At 36.8% G+C, this 23,619-nt stretch overlaps 1 pseudogene; it reads left to right on the top strand.

The window, feature by feature from the left end:
* The window catches only part of LOC120205492, a 55,244-nt pseudogene that overhangs the window by 26,439 nt on the left and 5,186 nt on the right, over window positions 1-23,619 (top strand).

Genomic DNA, 23,619 nt, shown 5'->3' with positions numbered 1-23,619 from the left:
AGATAATGCCAAGAACCGCTCCAATTACAATGGCACCTTATCGGATGGCTCCGAAAGAATTGCAAGAGTTAAAGAATCAATTGCAAGAGTTGTTAGGAAAAGGATTTATTCGACCAAGTGTGCCACCTTGGGGAGCTCCGGTGTTATTTGTTAAGAAGAATGATGAATCAATGCGTCTCTGTATTGATTATCGACAGCTTAATAAGGTGACCATCAAGAACAAGTATCCCCTTCTGCGCATTGATGACTTGTTTGATCAACTAAAAGGAGCTTCGGTATTTTCGAAGATCGATCTACGTTCGGGTTATCATCAATTGAAGATTCAGGAGAAAGATATTCCGAAGACGGCTTTCAGAACGAGATATGGTCATTATGAATTCATCGTAATGCCATTCGGAGTAACGAATGCACCAGCTGCTTTCATGGATCTCATGAACAGGATTTTTCAGCCCTATTTGGACCAGTTTGTTGTTGTTTTTATTGATGACATACTGGTTTACTCGAAGTCCATTGAAGAGCACAGCGCACATCTGAGGCTAGTTTTGCAAATTCTCAGGGATAAAATCTCTATGCGAAATTGTCCAAATGTGAATTTTGGCTAAACGAAGTAATTTTCTTGGGGCATGTGATCTCGACAGTTGGGATTAGAGTAGACCCTCAGAAGGTTAAAGCTATTATGGATTGGGAAGTTCCAAATAATGTATCTGAAGTTCGGAGTTTCCTTGGACTTGCTGGGTATTATCGAAGATTCGTTAAGAATTTTTCGATGATAGTGCTGCCTTTAAAAAAGATGATGAGAAAGAATGTATCGTTTGTTTGGACTTCTGAATGTCAAGAAAGTTTTGAAGCTTTAAAGAGAATTCTGACGGAAACTCCGATATTGGTTCAACCGAAATCTGGCAAGAATTTTATAGTATACAGTGATGCATCCCATAACGGGTTGGGGTGTGTATTAATGCAAGAAGGGAAGGTGGTAGCGTATGCATCGAGACAGTTGAAACCACATGAAAAGAATTACCCCACTCATGATTTAGAAATGGCTGCTGTAGTATTCGCTCTCAGGATTTGGAGTCATTATCTTTATGGGGAGCGTTGTTACTTATATACGGATCATAATAGCCTAAAGTACCTGATGACTCAAAAAGAGTTGAATTTGAGGCAACGTAGATGGGTAGAGTTCTTAAAAGATTATGATGTTATAATTGACTATCATCCTGGAAAGCTAACGTGGTAGCAGATGCTTTGAGTAGAAAGACGTTTGCAGCTTTACGAGCTATGGATGCAAGATTATCTTTAATGGAAGACGGTGGTCTTTGTGCAGAATTAACCCTTAAACCAGCATGGTTGGAATGAATAGGAGAATTGCAAAGTAAAGATGAAATGTGTTTGAAAAGAATTGAGTAAGTAAAGAGCAAAAAGATTAAAGACTTTGAGATTAAGTCAGATGAAAATCTATATTGTAAAGCAAGAATTACAATGACGACTTGAAGAAAGAAATATTAACAGAGGCTCATTGCAATCCGTTAACGATGCACCCAGGTGGAACCAAGATGTATATGGATTTGAAGGATCGATTTTGATGGTCAGGGATAAAACGAAGCATCATCGAATTTGTGTCTAAGTGTTTGATATGTCAACAAGTCAAAGCTGAGCATCAAGTTCCGTCAGGATTATTGCAACCGCTTTTTATTCCTCAATGGAAATGGGAAATGTTACGATGGATTTTGTTTCGGGGTTACCATTGACTCCGAACAAAAGAGAATCAATCTGGGTAATTATTGATCGATTAACTACGTCAGCGTATTTCCTTCCGGTTAGAACGGATTCATCTATGGAAAAGTATGCATAGCTGTATATTAGAGAAGTTATTAGATTGAATGGAGTGCTTGTTTCCATAGTCTCTGATCGAGACCCTCGATTCACTTCTAGATTCTGGAAATCTTTGCATGGAGCGTTAGGGACTTGTTTAAACTTTAGTACGGCTTTTCATCCTCAGGCTGATGGGAAATCAGAGAGAATTTTTCAGATATTGGAAGATATGTTGAGAGCATGCGTAATGGAATTCAAAGGATCATGGGAAAAGTATTTACCGCTGGCAGAGTTCGCTTACAACAATAGTTATCAGTCTAGTATAAAGATGGCCCCATATGAAGCATTATATGGAAGAAAATGTCGTACTCCATTAAATTGGTATGAACTCAAAGATCGAAGTGTTCTTGGTCTGGATTTAATTCAAGATGTAGAACAGAAAGTTCGAGAAATTCAGCATAACCTCAAAGTGGCATCTAATCGGTAAAAGTCCTATTCTGATCTTAAAAGAAAGGAGATTGAATTTGAAGTTGGGGATAAAGTGTTTTTAAAGGTATCTCCATGGAAGAATGTGTTGAGGTTTGGTCGGAAAGGAAAGTTAAGTCCTCGGTTTATTGGACCATATGAGATTGTAAAAAGAGTGGGACCCGTAGCATACCAATTGACTTTATCACCAGAAATGGAAAAGATTCACAATGTATTCCATGTCTCAATGCTTCGAAGATATCGATCGGATCCCTCCCATATCGTAAACCCAGAAGAGATCGAGGTACAACCGGATATGACTTATGAGGAATAACCGATTCAAATTTTAGCTCATGAGGTTAAGCAATTGAGGAACAAGACTATTCTATTGGTTAAAGTTTTATGGAAGAATCACAAAGTAGAGGAAGCAACATAGTAGCGTGAGGAGGATATGAGGAATCAGTATCCCCATCTATTTTCTTATTGAAAATTCGAGGACGAATTTTCTTAAGGGAGGGAGATTTGTAACATCCTCCATACCGGGTTAGTGATTAATTTGTAAAGTTTCAGCATTTGGTGATTTAAGTAGAATGATGGAAGAGTTCAATGACTTATTTGAGTTATTTTGTGTAGGATTGAATTATAAAGAATGAAGATTAGAAGGACAAAATGGTCTTTTTATAGCAATATAATTTTGGGGTTAGTATTATATTAAGCACGTGGAAGAGTAGGAAATTAAAACAAGCTTCTAGAGTCCTCTTCTTCTTTCTTCTTCCTTCTCCTTCTCTGTCGTGAAGCCAAGCTAAAGGTGAGTTTTCTTGTGATCAAATTCTTGATGAATTTAAGGTTTCTTATTGATCCTTAGTTGATAACTAAGCTTAAGGAAAGCTTAGATTATCTTAAAACCATAAGATGAGGAGTGTATGAAGAATTAAAGAAAGGAAGTAGAAAAGTGAAATTTTGGAATAGGGTTCTTAATAAGAATTAGAAGTGAAATTTGACTAGAGGTATGAAGTGTTAGAATTCAAATTAGAACATATTGGAATTTGGGTTAGATTCTTAAACTCTACATGGAGAATCGGATTTCTAAGTTTTGAAAGTATGGAATGAATAATAAGTAGTTTAAGTAAGAGTATGTAAGTTAAGGATATAAAAAGAGGGGTAATATAAAGTGTTAAGTAGACTAAGAAGAGATTTCTGTGCTAAAATGACAATTATGGGCAATGTGCATCGATGCACATTCATTGTGCACCGATGCATCAATGATAAATCCAAGAAATTGTTTAAGGTGCATCGATGCATTAATTTAAAAAGAAAACATCGAATGCCATCGATGCATCGATGCATAAGGAGTGCATCGATGTACCCCATTAAATACAAACATCGAATAAGATTTATGCATCGATGCATGGTGTAATGCATCGATGCATACCTCCATTAAAAGATGAAAATGACTTTCCTTTTAGCCTAAGAATGATAGCTTAGAATATACTAACTAGTATACTGATAAGTATCAATGAATTACTATGTAGATACCGAGCCTAAACGAGTTCTGGAACCATCGACCAGTAGGATTAATCGAGGGAAAGACAAAGAAATCTAGGTGAGTGCATATGCATAGCATGAATATGTATTTTATTCAGTTCTAGACTTGTGATAAGTCTAGATTCAATATTTTGATACATGATCGTAGTTCATATGATGACATATGACATGAATCCATACCATATGCATTATGGGACATGAATATGAAAGAAAAGTTATATGAGTTATATGATAAAGGTATGGAAATAATATGTCTACGTGATATGAATTAGATAAATTGTGAAAGTCCATGTTATGTAAATGAGTATAGGTATAGTCATTGGCATGTATTCTTTGGAACATGTGTGAGGGACACATACTTGATCCTTGGGTATATGATTCTTAAGGAATGATATGTGGTCCTTCGGGACATATATGTATTCTTTGGAACATGTGTGAGGTCTGGTGAGACACATACTTGATCCTTGGTATATGTATATAATTCTTAAGGAATGATATGTGGTCCTTTGGGACATATATGTATTCTTTGGAACATGTGTGAAGTCTGGTGAGACACATACTTGATCATTGGCATATGTATATGATTTTTAAGGAATGATATGTGGTCCTTATGGACATTATTATATGGCACTACGGTGCAATTCTACGCGGCACTCCGGTGCAATTATATGAGCTGTGGTGATAGCATAGTGCACAACCTCACAATACTCACATACCTTAGGTTCTCTGTATGGTACCATGAGCTAAGGAACTTACTAAGGCGAACTTATGAATGTTAATTTGATAAGTATATGTGTAAGAAACATTGTTTTGGTTATTGCATTATTTACATACATCTTATTACTGCAACCCATCTTATTTTGGCAATTACTTTATATTTATTGATATTATTATTATATTATTGCCTCACTAAGTCGATGACTTAGCGTGTGAGTGTTTCACACGTAGATCCGATAAAGTAGACGATCGAGGTTAAGCAGCTGACAACATTACTCCTACAACTATCAGATCAGAAGCAACTTAATCAGTAGGTCATTTTCTTATGAAAATGGATTTTGGCATGTAATTAAAGAGTTAAGTTGTGTATGCTCTGAATATTTTGGTAAACTTATATTACCATATGTATATTATTGTATTTTTTCATAATATAAGTTCAAGTATTTTACTATGAGTTGTGTTTTAAAAGTCAATGTAATATCTCTGACTCGTATCCGGGTTGGGATACGGGTTGGGGGTGTTACATGGGGTGTATTATTAGGGGTTGAAGACAACGACTATTTCGATGGGGGGTAAGTCTTATATTTCTTCTTATATTTTAGTCTGATTATCTTTTTTTTAAATTTATGTAATTCACTAATATATGTCTTTTTTTTGTAAAACAACATATTGATGCATGGGTGACACGTCTTCTAATTGTAAGGAAATTGAAGAAAAATATAAAAAAAAACGCGATATACAATTAAGTCGACTTCTTTTCACGTAGTTCACTTGAAGAATCAACGACAGGAATCATATGTGTTGGCTAATGGACAAGCTAAACTTTATCCTGTATGGTGGGAGGTGGATAAGGTTAGTATTATTTGTTTAAATATTTAAAGGTGTTCATAAATAAGTGCGCAATTTGAATTATTACATTTCGATGCAGGTTTATCCTTGTTTTGGAACGTACTCATTGGCTTCTCATCGAGCTTCAGCTCCCATCCCTAAAGACAATAGTATATGACAGCATGATAAATTACATATCATTGTCTGATTTGAGAGATATTATTATGGGATGGAGCTCTCATTTGGCTAAATTCTTGGATGCAATTAATTATTGGACTAATTCTGGAAATAAGAAGCCAAAGAAGTTCAATGTTACAGTTATCAGAGACGAGACCGCGCCACAACAAACGAAGGAAGCCAGAGGGGATTGTGGTCCTCTCGTATGCATATGCTTGGAGCGTTTGACGACAGGAAGTACACATTTTCTACCTCCCACCGATAGAGATAGATGTGTAGTAGGCTTGTGGTTTCGGCATTTTATGGCTAGAACGATATATGCGAGACGCTGTCTACCTGCATCCGCGTTATGAAAGTGTCCATAAACAATTTGTAAGTCAAATGCAGTGTTGTTAAACATATATACTCTTTTTGGTTTGAAAATGTTTGGTTAAGTAGCTAGAATTCAACAATTTGTTGTCTGTAGGTTTTAGATGTGTAGAAAGTGTTGTTGATTTAATGTTTGGTTTTTGCAGGTTAATCCTGAAGTGAGCTGCGTGAAATGGATGTATAGGTGCAAAATTTGATTCAATAATTGATGAGAAAATAATAATAATTATTATTTTTTGATTGTTTAATTGATTTGTAAAAGATGATTTGTAAATGTTGATTTGTTTAATTGATGTGTACATAATTATTATTTGTGCTTGTTTAATTGATTGAAATGTAATAGTTGATTTGTTGATTTCAATTTGTATTATGTTGAATGCAAAACAGACTATCGCAAAGCGGAAATGACTATCGCAACGAGAGAATCGCAATGCGAAATGAAAATCGCAACGAGAGAATCGCAATGCGAAAATGAAAATCGCAACGCGAAACTAAATTCGTGTTGCGATTTTCATTTTCGCATTGCGATTCTCTCGTTGTGATTTTCATTTCGCATTGCGATTCTCTCGTTTCGATAGTCAATTCCGCGTTGCGATAGTCATTTCCGTGTTGCGATAGTCATATTCGCGTTGCGATTTCTGCGTTGCGATAGTCAAATGAAATGTCTAATAAGTGATAACAACTGAACATATCATATCAATGTTCAAACTCAAGTTACTAATACATGACTAACTGAAAATGTTAAAAGTTCATACATAATATACACATAATACAACGTTTGCATTTAAAAATAACCTAAGTTAACAGTCCTAAAAGGTGAAGCTGGTTGTGATTGGGGATTTTGATGAGGATCCATATTTTGGTAGAGGAAAAGATGATTGTGATGGCACTGGTGATCCACATGTCAACCTTGTATGACCACTTTCCTTGCACCGACTACATGTTGATCTCTTATTCTCTTCACCCTTAGACGGTATACGATCGTGACTTTTTGGTCGGCCAGGTAGCCTTCTGTCCATGGCTGGTGGCAAAACTGTTTATAAGTCATCTGGTATGTCCCACTTAGAAGGATGTGGAATAGGGTAGACAATCTCGACATAAGTCTGTCGATATACTTCTGTAGTGTAGCAATCCATAGCGTATGCGCTTGAATCATCTTGGTTTAGATGAAGAGCAACTTTTATAACATGGCCACACGGATAACCAGATGTTTGCCATTTCATACAACTATACGTCTTTGCATTTAGATCGACAAGCCCATTTAAGTTATTATCCAGTACTTCAAACAAAGTGTTTGAACATGGTTCAGCTCTCCATGACGTTGACTTCACAACACGTTTCGTTATCTTTTTTTCAGTCCACGGTGTAACACGATGTTCCAAAGTTCCTGTAAATTTAAATAAATAATACTTAGTAAAATATATGATAAGTTACGAATTTAAAGAAATAATACCTGCATGGTTTCTTTTCTTGTAGTACCACTGTTGAATAGAGGCTCGAAAAAACTCCATTAACATAGTAATGGGTAATTTTCGGGAATGACGACTTAGAGCGTTGATTGATTCTGTACTATTAGACGTCATGAAACCATATCTTGCTCCAAGTTGATGTACTCTTAACCATCTTTCAAACCCGACATCTTCTAGTGTTTGAGCATACTGAGGCAAAACACGTCTTAAACAGTTTATATGCTTATTAAAATCCACTTCCCGATAAGCTTTTACAGCCTTCCAGTATCTCCATTTGTGATTTTTTATACCAGCAGACCTTGATTTTAGATTTCTATACAAATGAACACCACAAAGTCCATGAAAAACATCTGAGAAACACCTTCTAACAGCGTTCTCAATTGAGTTTGCCCTATAAGATACCCCATAAACCATGTCCATGAATCAGAGGTTTCAGATTTGCCAACCCCGTAAGCTATTGGCAGTATCCCATTGTTAGCATCCATGGCTACTGCTAATAAGTTTACTCCAAGGTATCGACCTTTTAAATGTGCTCCGTCAACTATAATAACTGGGCGCATGCAAGTAATAAACGAACGAATCTACAAAATCATATACACAAGAAATATAATCATTTAAATGTGAAATGCATGTAACTAACAAAAATGAGTCAAAAAAATTATATTGATTTACTAACCGCAGCACCAATGGCGATAAACAGCAACTCAAAGCGTCCATCTCTATCTATTTTGATATGAGTTACCGACCCAGTATTTTTCAGCTTTAAATTGTGACAATAAGCCGACAGTTGGGAAAACGATGCTTCTGGCGACCCCCTCAACAATTCCAAGGCATAACATTTGGCTCTCCAAGCTTGAGAATATGAGATACTAATCTTGAACCGAGCATTCATGTCATTCATAATTTCATGTCCCCGATATACCCTGCCATTCAAAAACATTAACTCAGCCAGAAAACCACCCAACACCTTTTTGTTTGCCTGTTTATGGTGAGGAAAAACTTGGGTTCTTGAACATGTATGTTTATAAATAAAAGTCCTAACTTGAAACATTTCGCAATCTTTTATCCTCTTTGCAATCATACACCACGTACAATTTTTGTCAATCATACACCTTGTTTCGAAACGATCTTTGCTTGATTTGTTAACTTTTAGTTGATAGCCATCTTCCACATATTTCGTATACAAAGCTATCTTCAAGTCTTCCTTTGTATCAAAACAATCATCTTTCTTGATACGAATAATTTTTGTGTAACAATCAACTGCTATCTTTACCAACTCTTATTCCGGTATCTGAAGTAATTCTGGCATATTCCAGTTATACTCCCGTGGCATTTTCTTCGGGGACTTTTCTTTGGGGATTTTTTTTCTTCTTTTTCTTCTTCAGGGTTATATGAATTACAGAATGGATGTTCAACATGTTCATTTACAATCGTAACTTCCTCCTCATTATCATCAACAACATCTTCCTCGGCAACAGCTGTTTCATCATCAAAATTCGGGTATTGACCAATATCAAAATCATTACACGCATGGTCTGTTTCTTCTTCTGAAAAATCATCAAAATCCGAGTATTGACCAAGATCAAAGTCCGGGTATTGACCAAGATCAAATTTCGAATACTGACTAGTACTCACAATTTTTTCTGTTGGCTCATCATCGTCTAACTGGTCAATACGAAAACCGGAATTTGGTGCTGAAAGTTGATTGGGATTTGAATTAGGGAATGGTTGTGGGTTTTGAGATTGTGTTTGGTATTTGAAATGTGGTGAAACAATATTTGCTTGGTGATGAAATTGTAGTGGAACCATTAAATTTTGAGCACCATAAACTGGGGTTGAAAAACTTAGTTGATTACTACCCGCTACTGACCCAACTTCACTACTTCTAGGTTCAACAACATACAATGTAACATCATCACTTGAAACACTAATGTAAGCAATGAATCGTTCAACATCTTCATTGTCAGTTAACAAATAAACTTTACCATTTATCTGATAAGATAGCCTAAATCCACTTAGGGGCTCTAAATTCAATTTATTTACAACACGTAACATTAGAGTTTTATAAGTTAACTTTTTAATGACAGTTTTAGTTGAAGATTCATGGGTAAAGGCATATATTGTAAAACACCATGAACATTCTCCCATGACCCTCCAAAACACAAATATATCCAAACATGATCAACATTAGATGATTTCATTATTGTAAATTAATTTACTAAACAAACGAGTTGCGAAACTAAAACTTGTTGCCGGATGGGGTAGGATGTCGTTGGATATAGGAACAGATGTCGCCGGAGAGAGTGATAGATGGAGATGAAATGAGTTGCGATTTAGGGATTTAGGTTATGAGTTGCTGCTGCTGCGTAGTTATATACCCAAAACATTTGTGTTGCGAAACTAAAACCTGTTGCGAATTCAGAAATCGAGTTGCGAATTTGAAATTCAGTATTGCGATAGTCAGAATCTCGTTGCGATAGTCAGATTCGCGTTGTGATTTACGTATTCGCGTTGCGATTTACGTATTCGCGTTGCGATTTACGTATTCGCGTTGCAATTTACGTATTCGCGTTGCATTGCGAATTAGGAAAATCGCAACGCGAATTTGGAAAATCGCAATGCGATAGTCAGAATCGCGTTGCGAATCTGGAAACTAGTTTGCGATACCGGAGATCGCGTTGTGAATTATCGATCGCATTACGATTTAGTTGGTCATTTTGGCAAATCCAAAAAAGTTGGTTAAAATCGTATATTATAAGGTATTTTTTGTCACTGAATTTATTTTCTCTTTTTTATATATATAAAGTAAGGTGAAAGGTGGGACCCATTCCAAAGAGTAGTTAAGACCTAACCTTTTGCTTTAATTTGGCGTCAATTTTGCAAAGAAAACGCATAGCCACCCCCACGTGAATTACAATTACAGTCGTCACCATCACCAAAATTAATTTTTAAAAGGTACTCTTACAAGAAGTCAAAGGGTCATCGCCTTAAGTTGGCAAAAACCATGTAATCATAATTTGAGGGAAAGCTCTTTTTTTTTCTTTTTATTTGTAGCCAAAGATTTGGACAAACACGAAACAAAATAATTCTTAATTATTTGATAATAAACGTTTATATATTTGTATATATAATTCTCGAATATGAAACATCAAGAGATAACAAATTCTTTTAGCACTAAGATAATTTAGTTCGTACGTGTAAACAATTATAGTGTATCATAATATATATTGATAAATGTAAAATGTAAAATTTGTTTTTAATAATATATCATCGGTTAACGAAGATATATAGATTTATACATTATTAACATGTAAAATTTTTTGTATAAATCTACTAAACTTCTATCTCTTCTATATAATATAATAGTATGAATTAAATCCGAATTAATCCTTGAACTCTTATATCTTTTAGCTTAATGTTTGATTGTGGAACTAATTATCATTAGATTCTATATGAATCAATAGGCTTTTACCGTCAATAACTCCTTGACAAGCGGGGAGAAAATAAAGAAGAAAACATGGTGGCGAGCTGAATAATATATTATGGTCATATGTTACGAGTGGACAACAAAATAACAAAATAGTAAGATATTAAAACTTAACTTATGATTTTTTTGTTGTTATTTTCATTTATTTTTTTTAGATTTAGATTTAACATCATTACTATTGATCAAGATGGTAGTTATTTGTTATCATACTGATCTTTATTGTTTTGGACTATTAAATTGATTTATATATGCATTTTGTTTTTTCACGTCGCTTGACTATGATTTATAATTTGTCGGTAGTCTTCAATAGCTTCATCTCTTTTTGTGATTCATTTGTCGACTTTAATTAATCGGATACTAAATTTATAGTTTATCCTAAAAATATTATTTTAATTAATTCATATTTAATTATTTATTATTTTTAGTTAACGAAAAAGTTAAGCCCTCGTCGTTTCCGTTTAATCATCACACTGGGATCCCCTATCTCTCCAATACGCACTTCGAAACACCATAGACAAGAAAAGCTTCAATTTTTCTAAAGGGAGAAATTTTATGAGTAATTCATTTGCTTTAGTTCAATTTTGTACTTCTTTGAAATGGTCTAAGGCTTTAGGGAGAGATTCAAAATCCTACACACTGGGAGAAAAGAGAGAGATAGGCTTACTCTTCAATGGGTCATTCATCTTCGCACTTCCAAACCCTTCCCAAACCCTTCGTGTTCTCCTCCTGATTCTAGAAACACCCCTATCCCTCCCCGGAATAACGGTATCCACCGTAAGTCCAACTCTATTCCGGCTTCTCCCTTACCTGATAGAGTGAACGGTAACCAAAACCAGAACTCGAAGGAAGATCAAGGTAAAGAAGAAGAGGAAGGAAAGGAAAACTCAAATTCCAACAATGAAGGCAAGAATCGCCGTTTTTCCCGTTTTACAGTCCAAATACAGCTCACTACTTGTTTTCCAAGGAGTCTCCGGCGAGATCTTCGACCAATTCGACCCCGAAACGGTTTTTCAGGAGGCCGTTCCCTCCGCCGTCTCCGGCTAAGCACATTAAGGCCGTTCTTGCGCTTAGACACGGGTCTGTGAAGCCTAATGAGGCCGCTATTCCCGAAGGAAGTGAGGCGGAGGCTGCTGGTGCGGCGGTAGCCACCGGTACTGGACTGGATAAGAGCTTCGGGTTCTCGAAGCACTTCGGGAGCAAATATGAACTCGGAGACGAAGTAGGAAGAGGCCATTTCGGTTATACCTGTGCGGCGAAGTTTAAGAAAGGAGAGCTTAAAGGACAAGAAGTTGCCGTTAAAGTTATACCCAAAGCGAAGGTTTCGTTTTAATTTTAATTTTTATGTACTTTATTTTAATTTCAGAACTTCTGCAGTATTGCGTTATTGGTTTGAATAAAAACCTTTGAAGAAATGAGATCCGTTGAGAAGTACTTCGAAGGATTTCTATATTTACTCGAATAAGAAAATAAATTTGAATATTGAGTTCACTGAAATTGTTTAACAGAGTATAGAAATGATTATAACTAAAAATTATGTAAACTCTCGGAAGTATTTTTGGAATGCAGCATTTTCTGCAATTTTATTTCTGAAGAGTATCCATTTTTATGCTTTGAACCGACATGTTGCGATTGTTGACTTCTTTTTGTTGATAGATGACCACTGCAATTGCTATTGAAGATGTTAGAAGAGAGGTAAAAATATTAAGAGCTCTATCCGGACATAGCAATTTATTGCAATTCTATGATGCCTACGAGGATCATAATAATGTCTACATAGTGATGAAGTACCATTTGAAAACATGAACTCGATTTTGGGTTTGGTGTGTCTGGGATCAGTTGGTTTGAAGACATCATGTGTTTGTTGCCGTGTGTTCTAATTAGTTGCCACTTGCCATTTATTTTTCAGGTTATGTGAAGGAGGGGAGCTCTTGGACAGAATTCTTTCAAGGTATTTCTTCTAATAATAGCTGCTTCTGAGATCAATATAGGAGTTTGCGGATGAATAAAGTTAATTAGGATTTGATTACTTATGAAGTGAACGCTTCTCTTCATGCAGGGGTGGAAAATAATCTGAGGATGATGCAAAAGCTGTGATGATTCAGATACTTAATGTTGTTGCCTTCTGCCATCTTCAGGGGGTCGTGCACCGGGACCTTAAACCTGAGGTGAATTTCTTTACTGTTTTGATAAGGTTTCTGATATTGTTTATTGAGTGGTATTGAACTGGGTTATGGGTCCAATGTAGGATTTTTAAGGTTTATGTAAGGGTTTCATTGAGGATAACCTTGGGCTAAATATTCCAATTATGCAGACAGTTACCAAAGCATGGCCAAAGAGCTACTGCTTATTTTCTTTTGCTACATTCTAGTATATTGTATTTTCATCCTTTTAGCAGCACAAGGTTTAAATCTATATATAATGAAAATTTACCCGCATAATATTATTCTACTTTTTGCTATTTTATGGATCAGAACTTCTTGTTTACGTCAAAGGATGAAGAATCACAATTGAAGGCCATAGACTTTGGCTTGTCTGATTTTTTGAAACCATGTTTGTACTCATATTTGCATTCCTTAAGCTATACTACTTTAGTTATTTGATTATTGTGTTCAAGTTTTCTTTTTCCATTTCAGATGAAATGCTTAATGACATTGTTGGTATCGTATACTATGAAGCACCTTGGCCATCTCTATCTTCTGAGGCTAGGGATTTTGTGAAGCGTTTACTGAATAAGGACCCAAGAAAAAGATTGACTGCAGCCCAAGCCTTGAGTAAGTGCCTCATCTTTTGATGTATTCCTCATTCTTATGTTCTTGAAATTTTAGTCACAATTGCTTGCCACATGTCATCCCTGGATAAAAACGTATAATGATGTGGAAGTGCCCTTGGATATACAGATATTCAAACTCTTGAAGACTTACCTGCGCTCTTCATCTCTGCGGAAGGCTGCGTTGAGGGTGTTTATATGGTGATACATATCAATGTTACTCTTTATATCACTCTTTAGTGTTTCCATTAGACTTCTGGTGGATTTATTGCTTTCAGAAAATAAGTACTTCCATTAGATATCGATTTGCTTATTTTATTACAGGTAGATGTTTTTATTGCTTGAAGTTTTCTCCAGTTACCCCAAATAGGTTTCCTATTTTTATAAAGCAAACTTTTTCCTCATTCTGTGTGGGATTTCTAGCTCCTATACTGTTTGATTTGCTTATTTTCCTTTCATTGGCATTTTTGCAGGCCCTGTCTAAAACGTTGACTGCAGATGAGCTATTTTACGTGAAGGAGCAGTTTGCAATATTGGAACCAAACAAAAATGGCTATATAAGCTTAGAAAATATTAAAGCGGTTGGTTTCCCCACCACACATAATCTTGAAAATTTTCAGCAATTTTCTTGAGAATAGTTATTTAGTTCTATTGCTGTGGTCAGGCTCTGATGAAAAATGCAACAGATGCTATGAAGGATTCTTGCATCTCTTAGTTTCTTGGATCAGTAGGTTCTTCATCTTTTTGTGTGTGGAGGAAATGTATACAAAATTTGAGTGGTGGTCTGAATCTCTAATTGTGTACACTTTTTCATTTTATGGTAGCTAAATGCACTTCAATACAGACGGATGGACTTTGATGAATTTTGTGCAGCTGCATTAAATGTTCATCAGCTAGAGGCCCTTGATCGGTGGGAACAACATGCACGTTGTGCTTATGAACTCTTTGAGAAAGATGGAAATAGACCTATCTTCATCGAAGAGCTTGCTTTGGTATGTTGATCTTATCTTGCATGACCCAGTAAACTTTTTTCGTCTATGCCCCATTTAAATGATTAAGCCTATAAATGAACTGAACGTTCAGCGAACCGTGCGGCGGGAAGTTCGTTTATGTTCGTTTATTTATTAAATGAACGAACATGAACAAGATTTTGCGTTCGTTTAATTTAATGAACGAACATGAACAAAGGACTTGTTCGTTCATTTACGTTCATGAACGTTCGATTATATGTTCGTTTATGTTCGTTCATTTATGTTCGAACAGAGGGCAAGTTGAATATGTTACGAAGATTATTGAAGTTGTTTGGATTTTAAGAAGATTGTTTTGTTGAACAAATTACCTTTAAGACTTTATTATGTTCATATAACTTATTTATGATTTATGTATGTTTTTGTCGTATTCGAACAAATTAACTCTGAAGTTTCAGATTATATTAATGAATTTTAAGTTGTTATTCTTGTTGTTTACTTTTTTACATTCATTTGTTGTGTTCGAATAAGTTTGTTTTTTGTGTTTGTGTTGTCCGTTTATTGTGTTCGTTTATGTTTATTTATTATGTTCGTTTATGTTTGTTCGTTTGTGTTCGTTTATCATTTAAATGAACGAACATGAACAAACCACATTCTTTAATGAACGAACATGAACAAAAAAAAATTTGTTTGTTTATGTTCGTGTTCGTTTATTTATTAAATGAACAAACATGAACATATTTCCGTTCGTGTGCATTCGGTTCGTTTACAAGCCTATAAATGATTATTTAATTCCTATTATACAACATTTTCACATTATATAGAAGATGTGCATAGATTGACAGGCATGAAAAACTTAATGAGTCACATGCATGGCATTTATATTTTGGTCCCTCTCATCTTAAGAGAGAGAATGAGCGCGATAGGTAGAGAGAGAGCGAGAGTAATTTCGAAAAAATCCAATGTTGGTGATGAGGAATAGACAGTGTTCATTGATAATCTTAGTAAGTGTTTCAAGAGGGGTGTTAAGGAATTATTTTAGTCCTTATGGTCAGATTATGAGGATTTTCATTCCCCGTTTTTTAGAAAAACCAAATTATAAGTCTTCTACTTTTGCATTTGTCCAATTTGCTGGTGATGAAAGTAGAAATAAGGCAATCCAGTTTGTGAATGGGAAGTTGATTGATGGGAGAAGAGTCTCAGTAGGGATTTCTAAGTATCAAAAGTTTAAGAGGAGGGAAGCTGAGGAGGGAAGCTGAGGAGGGAAGCTGCGGAGGGGAAGAGGATGTTGGAGATCAAGTCAGGGGAAAAGGATACTTCAGGAACTGGGAGGAAAGTTGAGTCGTTGAGAAGCATGAGAGATGGTAGATCGTATAAGGATGTGGTGAACTCTGAATATAATTTGAGAAGAGAACCAGTGTCAGGGGCAAACTTGGCGGGTAACAAGCAGAATGTACCTACTGTGAGGAACGTTTGGGAGATGCATATTCCATCAGACAATTCGGAATGGGTTAAACGTTCATTAACAGGGATAATGAAATCTTCTTTCGACCATGACTCTTTGAAGGAAGATTTGGAGATAAAGGGTATGGAAGTTCAAGTTGCTAGATGGGGTTACGCGTGGAATGCATGCATCATTACTTTCAACTCAGTGGAGGATGTCTCACAGGTATGGATGAATAAAAAGGAAAAGTTGTTCTTATGCTTTGATTGGTTGGCCTCAGTTTTGAACAAGGATGGAGTTCCGTCGGCCCTTTGCCAGATAGAGTTATTTGGATTGCCTCTACTGTGTTGGAATGAGGCATTCTTAAGAAAGCTTACTGAGAAGTGGGGACAGTTTTTATGTTTTAATGAAGATTCAGAGAGTAGATCAGACCTCTCGTCGGCGAAAGTTTTGCTCAGGGTGGAAAGTCCTTATGATGTTCCTGAAACGATGATGATTGGTTCGTAAGGAATATCGTTCAAAGTTAAGATCTCACTGGGGTCTGTTTTGAATAAACCAGAAGAAGAAGAGGGGAGGAAGAAGATGGAGAAATTTTCAAATAAAGGGAACAGTGGTTATGTCCTGTCTGAGGAGGGAGTTGGTAGACGTCCTACTCTGGCTGTAGATAGGGATGAGTTTACAGAGGATGCTAGGCATAAAGTCATTTATTGGCTGAAATATGGGCAGAACAGTGGAGTGAATGGAGTCAGTGGGGGACATGTCCAATCGAGTAAGTCAACAGCAGATAATTCTGATTGTGGGTTGTCAGGTTTCTTGGAAAATAGGACAAGCCAGAATGATAATCATGTGGGCCTGGGATTGAGAGATACAATTGACCCGGTGGACTTATTTCAATTTGAGGACAATGAGGTTGCTTTATCATCAATTAAGAAATGGGTTCCTAGTGGGCCTGCATATAATTTAAAATGGGTTGGGGATAAGTTTATCTTACAACCCAATGCCATTTCTGCAATTCATTTGCTTGTTGATGATGAGGGGGAGGATAGGGTGGTGAAAGATAATTCACAGGGGGAGAAGGAAGTGGTTCTAAGCGAACAGGGTGTTGTAATGAGTAAAGAAAAATCTGTTGGCACGAAAAGTTTGGATGGGGATCATGTTTCCAGTTTACAGATTGATAATGATGTAGAGAGGAGTAAATATTTAGTTGATCAATCAGAAGGTTTAAAGAAGATGAAGAAGGTCATGGAGGATAATCTGTGTAACTTCAATGAGGAAAGCTTCTCAAGTTCGAGTGTAAGGAATAGGAGAAATGAGAATCAAGAGGGAAGCACTTCAGGTCCTAAGAGGTCGATCAGTGTAAAGCAAAGGAGATTAATCTAGTTCCTACTAAACATCAGGATCAGTGTATTCCTCGGTCTAAAAGTTTTATTAATAAGAGGAAGTTGAGAATAGCTCCACGTCGCTCAGGAAGTGTATGCTCGGATACTGAAGTGTCTATCAGTTTTTTTGATAGAGTTTATAGAAATGTTTTTAGAAGTATGGTCAGGGATTCATTGGAGCAAGTCAAGGAGTTATCACAGTCTTCCCAATCTTCTGTTAAAGCTAGGAATGAAGCTGCTGCTACTAGGAATGTCTGTGAATTGTTGGGGATTACCTTTAAAGGGGGGCAACAATTAATAGATGAGGAGATTTATAAGATGGAGATGAAGGGGTCTTCACGAAGATCTTGATGGTTTCTATTGGTTTGGTGTGGAGTTTATGATTTTTAATTCAAATGTTAAAGTTAAAAGTAATCACATGGAATATTAAAGGTCTTGGGAGAAGAGAAAAAATAAGAGCAGTGGCCAGACTTGTTAATAGAGAGAAGCTGTTCATCCTATTTTTATAGGAGTCAAAACTGAATGTTTGTAATAGTGGTCTATGGATGAGTTTAGGGGGTAATCTTTTGAAAAGTCGTATCTTTCATCTAGTCGAGGGTTCTGCAGGTGGATTGATAAGTTTGTGGAATGAGAATTATTTTGAGGTCAGTGCAGAACATAATCAGAACAAATTCATAGCATTATCAGGGAAGTTCAAGTTGTATAACTTTGATTGTGTTTTAATAAATGTATATGGTCTGGTAGTAGAGCCGGATAAAGAGGAATTCTTTATGGAGCTGATGTGTTTTGTGCAGAGTTTAAATATGTCAGTTTGCATAGGGGGGATTTTAGTGCTTATTTGGATACAGAGGAGAAATGTGGTGTAGCACAAAATTGGCATTTCATGGATTTGTTTAGATCCTTTGTTCAACATTTTAATCTTATGGATTTACCGTTAATTGGAGGAAGATATACTTGGTGCAACAATAGAGAGTCTCCTACTTGGGTAAGGCTTGATCGGTTTATTAAAAGTGGTTCATTCCTAAATCAATTTCCTAATGTGATCCAGAAAATGTTACCCAAATCCCTTTCGGACCATAATCCCATGGTCAGGGATTTTTTTTTGATAAGAATTTCAGGCCTCGTTAAAAACCCCCTTCTTGATTGTTGGAGCTAGTAGTGTAGCTCCTTAATCAACGGAAGGAGGAAAAGAGTGCCTAAGGATTTTATTGCACATAAGAGATTACAAAAGATACAACTTTACAAACACCTATAACAGAACCGATGAACAAAAACAACCTAAAACCACCCATAAATAGCACCACTAGACCAGCCAATTCCTTCATTAGGTAAGACATCAACCTCTAAATTGGCTGTCCTATTAACCAAATCTAACAACACCTAATGCAAAACAAACCAACATTACAACCAAAAACTTGAAAAAAAATGCCTCTGAAAACATGTGACAAACAATTAAGTATCAATTGGAGGATCAAGTTCTAATGAGATATCGCAATCTTCGGGGACCCAAGAGTTAGGTTTGAAGGATGGATCAACTTCATGCACCATAATCTTGAATAAATTATCACCGACCTTCAATTCCAACAACTCATCAATTCTCACTTGATCTTTTGTGAGTATTTGGATTTTAGCCCGATCAAAAGATGATGGAAACTCGCAACTTTTGTCGATTGATAATAATTTTCCCCACTTTGTTGCAATGCTTTTGAAAGTATCCCAATTCCAAGCGTGAAAAAGAATACCTTCGCAAACTAACCACACGCGACGACAATTCACCACTAGGCTCTCGGACCAAGTTTCCACTCTGGAAAACCATTCTGTAAGAGTCTCTAGATAGTCATCCTTCACGATTCTCAACGAATCAGAGTCTTCAAAAACCATTAGAACTACATTTGCAGCAGCCCTCATAAGCGTGAAGCCAGCAAGTCCTTTGGCTTGAATTTGGTTAGCAAGATTACCAATTTTAATGAAGTTCTTGCACCACCCCACAAGACAGTTACTCAGCACGTGTAGCTTATCCTCGTCCACAACGCCCTCAACTTCCCCGAAATATCTTCCAACCCAGACTTACGACAAACAACAGTCGATGACTTTCTCCAGTAAGATTGTCGGGGTCTGTACTTAGCCAAAGAGACTCTAACTTTGCTTCCATAAATATGATTACCATTCATCTTTGAAATCGCTATCTTGGCTTCTTTAATTGTTGCAAAGCGAATAAACCCAAAACGAACCCCTTGCGAGTTTCTTTTTTTGGGAATGAAGGCATCAATAACTTTACCGTAAGTGCAAAAAATAGACCGAAGTCTCTTCCAATGTATCGTCTCTGGAAGATTTTCGATAAAAATCGTGTAACAACCATTTTTGAACCCATTCCCGAAACTTGGTTGACCTTCCTTCGACCAATATGAAAACCACTTCTACTCCTTCTCGCTACTTCGAGAAAATCTTCATTAGAGAAACCTTTCATAATGCTCTCCTTGGTTCCATCTTGATCAATATCGGTGTTAGGAAGAGTTGGTACTGCCTGAACTATTGAAAACTTCCCGACCCTATGATTTCCTCCTTGAGAAGAAGACCGACCAATGTCATCTTTTTTAACAGGTGGCTGACAATCCAATGTTGCTTTAACAGAGCACTGCTTCAGAGGATTGAGTGAATGTGGACTGTCACCTGACCTCTCTAAATACGTTCCCAAACTTTGCTGATTTTGGGACGTAGAATCTTTTCTGAAAGTAGTACCGTCGGGCTCAACTGTCCAACCAGCTTCACGAGCCAAGGCAGCTAAAACATCGTTCATAGCAGCATTCTGGGGAATAGGGAAATTACCGAACTGCCTCAAACCAGCCAGCAAACGTCTGGTGAAAACTCGTCTGTATCGTTTCCGAATCTTTGCGTTCTCCTTTTCATTCACCTTTGAACGTTTTTCCTTACCAGAAAAAGATGAAGTGTTTGCAGCGACGAGTCCAGCGGTTTTGAACTGCCTACCTCGTGATATTGTATCCTCCAGCAATTAAGTTCCTGTTCTCGCTTCTTCAAATCAGCCACAAGAGATTTGAGTTCCTTCACTCTCGCTTCTAAATCCTTGGCTTCAAGAGGGAGAGATGAAATCCTAGTCGTTGAAGGAGGAGCAGAACAATGACCTGCAGAGGATGCATCCACCGCATCTGATGCAGCAGACCTTCGATGTTGCCTGGGTTGGGACGGTGGTTGAGGTGCCATGGATAGATCGAAACTTATAGAGCAAAAAGCAACGATTCTTTACGCAAGGAAACGCGGGTTCTGGTCGTGGAGAGAAGACGAGTTCGAAGGTGAGACAGTGTCGAACGCTGACGGTGGGATGCGACGGTAGATAACAGAGGAAGTTGTGAAGATTTGCGTCAAATGGCAGTGATTTTCGCAAATCTAAGACCAGATCCGAAAACACCGTTAGCCGACGAACCTCCCAGGAAAAAATGCGTCAAAAGTAGGTCGGAGTAAGGCGGCGGACAGCTGACGGAGGCGGCGGGTGGCGGACGACGATGGAGGACAAAGGGTGTTTGACGGAGGAGAGAAAAGATTCAAAACGGGCTCGTGAAAATTCAAAATTTGAAATCACCTGGGTTAGAGAGAAGCTGGAGCTTCTCTCACTAACACGTGCATATCCCCATGGTCAGGGATTTAAATAGCGTTTTCGGTCGCGTTTTCAATCGCGTCGCGTTTATCGCGGTTGCGGATATAACGGATGCCATCGCGGTCACTACGGGTGTCGCGGTCGTGAATTATTTTAAATTTCGCACAACTTATCATAAAACATTATAATTATAATTATAAGGAGTTATTTTTAATGATTTTTAGAATATTTTCTAAGCTAAAATGACATATATATCATATAATTTAACTATATAGAAGACTTTAAAACTCTGATAATAAGATGAGATAACTAATTCATGATAGCAATGTGAACACATTATTATTTAAATTACTGAAATTAGGACTAAATTAAACAAATATTAAAGTTTACATTCTAAACTATAGATTAAATTATAAATTTTAAAAAGTGGAAGGATGACAAATTAATATATCCCTTAAAGATATATTTATAGCTTAATAAAAATGAGCCCAAAATATTTTATTTTAAGCCTGGCTAAAATATTTTAATCCTAAACTCTATTCCCCCCCCCACACGTTCTCTCCTTCCCTCCCCCCTCCCCTCGTTCTCTCCTTCCCTCCCCCCTCCCCCCGTTCTCTCCTTTCTTCCTCATTTCTTCCTACTCTCTTCTCTCAACACTTAAGTATCAAAAACAGGTAAAAAAAACTCCAAAATCATAACATGTTCTAACTTAAATCTAAAGCGTGAATGCTTTTCTCATTTTCTTCAACAATCTTAAACTCCGATGAAGATTTCTTTCTCTGATTACAGTGAATTTCACTCCGGCGAGATCCACAAAACAGGTTCGTTCTTCTTTTTTACTTTTCCATTTTCCTTTTAAATCTCAACATGCATGTATAAAAACGTGAATTTGAAAAGAAAGAAAAAAAAGGCTTGGTGACGATGAACACAAAAAAAAATCATCTTTCCTTAAGTTTTTTTTACAGTAACGGTTGGAATAACGGTGATTGCGTCCCGTTATCGGCGCAATCGTCTGTTTCCCGTTAAATTGCGGGCGCAATCGACCGCGATCGGTGTGAATCTGTGACCCACCGTAAAAATCATGAATAACGGTTTCGGACGGTGGCGCGACCGCAATATCGCGGCCGCTATAGCGTTTTCGAAACGCTATTTGATACCCTGCCCGTGGTGTTAGTAGAAGAATGCAACAATTGGGGACCTAAGCCTTTTAGATTATTCAACTACTTGTTAGAGGAAGATGAGTTTGTTGAGTTGGTTGAAAATTCATTGTCTAATGTGAAGAAGGTTAATGGTCGATGGGGTCTATTTTTTTTTACTTCGAGGAACAAAACAGAAGATCAGAGATAGGCCAATTATGAGTCAAAAGGGGATTTCTGAAGATATTTCTCAACTAGAAGGCAAGATAAATGGTCTGGAATTGAAGTTACAAGGAGGGATTTCCATTCAAGAACGGGCTTTGTTGATTCTGTCCAGGAATGAATTGTTGAAGTTGCACAGGAAGAAAGAGAGTATTTGGTTACAAAGATCAAGACTGAAGTGGATCAAGGAAGGGGATAGGAATACAGAGTTTTTCCATTTAACAACAATCAATAGAAACAGAAGGAATTCAATTTCGGCTTTGAGAGTGGCTGATAAAGAAATTTATGATCCGAATAAGCTGAAAAACTGTCTTTGATTATTTTAAGGAGAATTACAGTACAAAAGATAAGCTAGAGGTAGAGGATATTAATCTTAATTTTATGAAATTATCAGAGGAGCAGAAGAAAGGACTTGAGGTAAAATTTTCAGAACAGGAAATTTGAGAAGCAGTGTTTCATTCGGAGAGTTCCAAAGCCCCGGGTCCAGATGGTTTCACGATGGTTTTTTTTTTAAATTCTGGCCTATATTGAAGGATCATTTGATGAAGTTTGTGGATGACTTTCACAGAGGGAGGAGTTGGGAGGATGGGGTCAATCATGCTTTTATTACATTGGTCCCTAAAAAACTAAATCCTGAAAGTATTGAAGATTACAACCAATAAATCTAGTTGGCAGCCTGTACAAAATTATCTCCAAAATCTTATCGAGGAGATTGGTTTCTGTTATTAAAGATTTGATCAGCCCATCGCAGTTCGCCTTTATTCCAGGTAGGCAATTGCTTGATTGTGCTTTTATGGCTAATGAATCTATAGATTATTGGAGGAAAAAAGGAAGGAAAGGAGTGGTTTTCAAAGTTGATTTTCGTAGAGCCTATGACTCAGTGGAATGGCCAATTATTTTGAGATTATTGAAGGTAATGGGTTTTGGGGACAAATTGATATCTTGGATTGATTATTGTATTTCTTCTGCTTCAATATCGGTTCTAGTTAATGGATCTCCTACAGAAGAATTTCAGATGGGCTAGGGGTTGAGATAAGGTTGTAGTTTGTCCCCTCTTCTGTTTAATATTGTTGGTGAGCTCTTAAATTTAATGTTGAGTAAGGCTGCTGCTCTTGATCTTTTCGAAGGGTTCAGTATTGGTAAGGAAGAGAATGTTTAATTTGACACATCTCCAGTTTGCAGACGATTTAATCTTATTCTGCAGAGACTCCTCAACCCAAATCCTTA

This window comes from Hibiscus syriacus, unplaced genomic scaffold, assembly GCF_006381635.1.
Source record: "Hibiscus syriacus cultivar Baekdansim isolate YM2019G1 unplaced genomic scaffold, ASM638163v2 tig00012493_pilon, whole genome shotgun sequence".
Lineage (NCBI taxonomy): Eukaryota > Viridiplantae > Streptophyta > Magnoliopsida > Malvales > Malvaceae > Hibiscus > Hibiscus syriacus.
Note: the sequence above shows the minus strand (reverse complement) of the source record. Positions and strands in the feature narration are given on the sequence as shown.